This window comes from Chenopodium album, chromosome 1 (assembly GCF_948465745.1).
Source record: "Chenopodium album chromosome 1, dcCheAlbu1.1, whole genome shotgun sequence".
NCBI lineage: Eukaryota > Viridiplantae > Streptophyta > Magnoliopsida > Caryophyllales > Amaranthaceae > Chenopodium > Chenopodium album.
The window spans coordinates 14,280,424-14,285,779 of record NC_137834.1 but is presented as its reverse complement, the minus strand read 5'-3'; the positions used below and the strand labels follow the sequence as shown (position 1 = coordinate 14,285,779).

Below are 5,356 nucleotides of genomic sequence, written 5' to 3'. Positions count from 1 at the left end.
GGATGACCTCTTTTAGCTTCCAATAGCTCTCAGTAGCATGACCCCTACCTTGATGGTACTTGCAGTGTTCATCTGGATTCCAAATAGGTAACCTCTTCTTAGGTGCGGGATCTTGAATCCAATAGGAGTTATGAGACCTTTAGCATGAAGGCGATCGAATGCTGTGTCAAAACTTATGCTAATAGGTGTAAAGGTTCTATTTTGATCTCGTTTGTTCATGGCAAGGACCTCATCCAAGCTAACGTTGTTTGAGTAGGTAGTTTTGGAAGAAGAAGGATTGTTGTTCTTGTTTCCTTTCCTGCCACTATTACTATTGTTACTATTCTTGGCCTTCTTGTTGCTCAGAGGAACATGAAGGTGGTTTGAATCAATGAGATCATGAACGCGATCTTTAAGGGCGAAACATACTTCGATGGTGTGACCACGACCTTAATGGTATTGGCAATAAGAATTTGGGTCCCAATTGGGAGACCGTTTCTCACGCGGAGGGTCTTGACTGGGACCAATGGGGTGAATGAGACCTTAATCATGAAGACAGTCAAAAGCTTCATTGTAAGTCGTTCCTATTAGTGTGTATTCTTTAATGGTTTGTTTTGCCCGTGGCTTAGGAGCATTGAGTTCTTCATTAAATCCTTAATGAGAATTTTGTTCGATAACCATCATCCAATTTGCTAGTCCTTCTACCATATTCAAGAGCATGGCAATGACATTTTGCAGTTTTCGAATGTCCTCTTTTAGACTTGACAAGTTTTCCCTGGTATTATCCTAGAAAATACTTTCATCGTCCTCAATCATGGCCACTTCATCAAGAGAGGTTGTATAAGCTATCTCGATCATGGGCTCACCTACAGGTGTGATAAGAAGTAAAGGATCGAAGGATGTTTGATCTTCTGCGATGGCTAGAATCTCGGAAGTTTTATTGTCATCGATCAGATCTTGAATAGCTTCTTTGAGTTTCCAACACTCCTCAGTGTCGTGACCCTTTCCTTGGTGATATTTGCAGTGTTTATAAGGATCCCACTTAGGTGGCCTGGCTTCTGGAACAAGGTCTTTGATAGGTCCTATGGGCATGACTAGTTCTTTGTGGTGACATATATAAAGTGTGTGCTAATACTAGTGAGTGTATGTGACATGTTAAGACTCCTGTGTAAGACCATGTGGCTAGACTATGTGACTAGACTCAAATAAGGACTTAACAAAGGTACTGTTATTAACAAAATAATTGAACTGATTAGCAAACTGTTTGAGTAGACTCGTCGTGATGACTCGAGTAAACCCTCAGAAATTAAACCTTTCACGTCTAGGGCAAAGGAAACTTCAAACTTGGCTAGGTGTGTCTAGTGCTAATGTATGCGGAATTGTGTTTGTAAAAGGATAGGCTAGAAAGAGGGAGAGAGAATCAAGAAATGAGAGTTTATTAGAATTTGATGGAGAATTGGTGAGAATTGATGATTTAAAAACGGAGGTCTAAGGACGCTATTTATTACAAAATTCAGCCGGAATATGATAAAAAAGAAACAGAGTTTGAAGAAGAATAAAACACGTCACTAGTGGAAAAAAGGCCATTTGTAACGGGCAAAAAGGGCCCATCCATAACGGACAACGTCCGTTACGAATGGCCATTATTATTCGTAACGAGCACCGTCCGTTACGAATAACGGGTTATTTATTTTGCCCGTTACGAAAAACCCGTTATTCGTAACGGGAATTATATCTGCCAGTTACGAATAGTGTTTGATGCAATTAAAAAAAAATCCAGCACGTGCTAGCACATGCCGGATCATTTTACCAAATAATGAGATAATTTTTTTTTTACACAAATATAATACACAGATAATTTTTTTTTATTATGACACAAGTATAATACACAAATAATTTTTTTATTACACAAGTATAATACACATTTAATATACTATAAGCAAAAATATATTCATTATCACTTCAAAATATATCAACTTGCTCATATAATGTCCCAAGTTTACATCTTAAGACTAAGACTAATAAAAGAGCAAAAACAAATCATAATTGTAATAAATCAAGTTTTATCCCAACATTTGTGGTCCGATACGTTGAGTCTTAAGCTCCCTTGTGTATATATTATATGCTCCACCTTCAATAATTTCAACAAACCAAAATTAACATAATTGAAAAAACAAAAAAATATCAAAATTAAAAAAATAATAGAATCAGCCCGTAAGGAAAAAAAAAAGTGAACATGAATATATATACAAAAACACTTCTGAGATACGATATTATAATTAATCAACTATAATTCCCCTTTCAATCGGTCAATGTAATGCGATTGTGATATGCATTCTTTAAAGGAATCCCATTAAAATTTTGCATTAGAATCCATAGCATTGAATTAAGGGGTGCTGCTTTATTTTAATTTTAAGTGTTAATCGAAATAGAGAGGTAGTAATTAGTAAAGAAACTAATTGCCTCCATCTGTAAAACTTGGTTTGCCAACAAACACGAGGATTAAGAAACTGCCCATATTTGAAAACCCAAGATAGAAAAATGGATAACTACTAAAAACCCAAAAACACAGAGAAATAGTACCTGAAACAGTTTGAGCTCTAATTTGAGGCAAAGCACGCAGCTTTGAAGAACGAAAGTGAGATTGAGATGAAATGGCTAAAAGTGAGCAAATTTAATTCCAAGGTTGGAGTTCTTGGATGAGAAAGAATGATTCAAGGGTCCTCCACCAACCTCGATTATACCAGGTTTCGATGTAAAATTTACAGCCATTTTTTGTCTGTTGAGAGCAATCCCTTTTTATCATAATACAATCATAACACAAATATGCATAATTCCTCAAAATTCAAAAGAACAACTATAGATCTACAAATTATGAACGAGAAAATCCACACAAAATGAAAGAACACCACCGCCGTACACTTACCATCACCACCGCCGTACACTTACCCAGTTTTACACCACGAACCCAAATTTACACCACGAACCCAGATTTACACCCACAAAGCTATTCGACCACCACAAACACAACTGTTCTGACCCGTGACACCCACCCTAAAAATCAAGAAAGTTAGATCCGGCCATGAACACCACCCTCACAAACCCACAAAACCCATGAAATCCCCCAAAAAACTAATTTGAGAGCAAAGCAACGAAAATTGACGAATTTAAATAGAAAAATGAGAAAATTTTACCTTGGTATTGTATGTGGAAGGAGAAACAATGGTCTAATTACCTTGGTTTACCGTCGAGATGAGAGAAGTAGAGAGATTGAGTGAGCAACAGAGAGTGAGAGAGAGAGAGACACACAGAGAGTGAGTGAGTGGAAGTGACTATAGAGGAGAGAGGATAAAGAGGGGTGAGGCCAATAAGTAAGGTTGACGGCTGGAGAGAAACCCTAATATTAATTACTAACGGGCTATGGGCTTAGTTGGACTAATTTATTTGTAACGGGCATAATGTGTCTGTTACGAATAATATAGTATTGTAACGGTCAAAAAAGTATTCGTAACGGGCACTAATTTGTCCGTTACAAATACATACGTATTCGTAACGAACACTATTTTGCCTGTTACGAATAAATAAGTATTCTTAATGGACACTATTTTTCTCGTTACGAATATCTTAATTGTAACGGGCAAAGCTTTGCCCGTTACAAATAGCCTGTTACGAATGAGATCCACTAGTGCACGACGCTGTCGCCAACAACATGACTTGTCGCCAGTGTCGCCAGGCGACAGGGTCTGTCACTAGGCGACAGGCCTATCGTTCGGCACTGCAAGACAGTTTTTTACGGATTTTGTTTTTATCATATCTTTTGATCCAAAAGTCCAAATAAGTAATATAATATGTCGTTGGATAGCTCTTGAAGTCCACTTTCCAACCCAATTAGAATCAGATTAAAATCTTTTTTTAGATAAAACGATATGGCCGAAATAGTGGAAGGGTGTCAGTTTTGGATAGAGTTTCATATTCCATTCATATCTTTTTCGTTATAGCTCGGATTTAATATTATAATATATCATTGGAAAGATAATTTCAAGATCTATCCAACCATATAAAATTTGGATAAATATTATTAGGCAAGAAAATAATATTTGAATATATTCCATCTCGTACAAAACAAGGATTCTTAAAAGGAGTAGTTTTATTCAATTTCAAACTCTTTGAAACATAATTATCCATCCGAACTCCATTAGGATTTAAGAGAACCTTCTAGAATATTATAGAAGACTATAATCAGTCCTATAGCTTTAGGAATGATAATTAATAATAGGCCCTCCTCTAGATCATTGGGTCGCATATAAAAACCAAATCGAGCCCAGTTTAGTATTTTGGCCATAACTTCCTCATTATTCATCGGAATTGGGCTTATAATATATCTTTGGAAAGGTCTTTTCAAGACCTATCTAACTACACTATATTAGACCCTTATAATGGACCAAACTAAACTGGAATTCACATTTGTCACAAATAAGGTAAGAAAAGAAATATTATCAAAAACAGAAAGAAGAGATATTTTAATAAAAACATCCTCATCACTAGACTTTTCACACTTTCACTTTATTCGATAATCAAATGACATGAAACGTATTCATCACTGGGTTTGGTTTTGGGGAGACACATTTGGGTGTCTACAGTACGACTATATATATAGGCTTGTCCTTGTAGAGTAAAACACTGGAAACAGACCCAGACTACTGCTCCAGTAATAGCGTAGGGATTTGGTCTGAGGCGCGACATGCTAGTGTTCAGCGTTATGCATCAACACTGTCACATCGCGCTGGGACTTAGCGTATGACGACAGTCTTGTTGCTTCGGCGACAGTTCACTCTTCTGCTCCAATCTTCATGGTGAGTCCAATTAATCAATTTATTAAATGACAGAATATATATTTAGTCCTTAATTGAGTCTAGTCACATAGTCTAGTCCCATGCTCATGACACGATTCTTGAACATATCACTTACGCTCACAAGTATTCACACACTTTTTACATACTTTTTTCACACCATGACCATGTCTTAGGTTCATGCATGAGTTATTCTTTCCGTCATTTGAGTTAAGGTCCAATTTATTCCTAAATTCTTCCACATCTTCCCACCTACATTGTCTTCCCACTCTCCACATACTTCCTCTATACATATCATTCCCCTCATTCTTCCATAATCTTTTCCCATCTATTGCATGTTGAATTGAGTTTGAATCGAATAATTAATAATAAACATCCATGACTCCTCTTTCCACAACACTTGGTCTAGGAGAGAAGGACGTTTAATCAAAGACAACACTTTCGTCCAAGTCTCCCTTTTTGATAAACCGATGCGTCAAAAAAGAAAAGCTAAGAAGATAATGACAACTCAAGAAGAGGTCAGTGAA

At 36.7% G+C, this 5,356-nt stretch overlaps 1 long non-coding RNA gene across 3 annotated transcripts; it reads right to left on the bottom strand.

Annotated features, from left to right (window-relative positions):
• Positions 1-1,933: 1,933 nt before the first annotated feature.
• LOC145566117 (uncharacterized) lies at positions 1,934-3,316 on the bottom strand. 3 transcript variants are annotated; one of them, XR_014095378.1, is made up of 4 exons: positions 3,174-3,316; positions 2,906-3,033; positions 2,563-2,758; positions 1,934-2,110 (listed from the first exon to the last, which is right to left on the bottom strand). It is a non-coding gene; the product is annotated as an uncharacterized LOC145566117 (long non-coding RNA). The 3 variants fall into 3 exon arrangements; XR_014095367.1 differs by having other exon boundaries at positions 2,563-3,033; XR_014095373.1 differs by having other exon boundaries at positions 2,563-3,316.
• Positions 3,317-5,356: the final 2,040 nt, after the last annotated feature.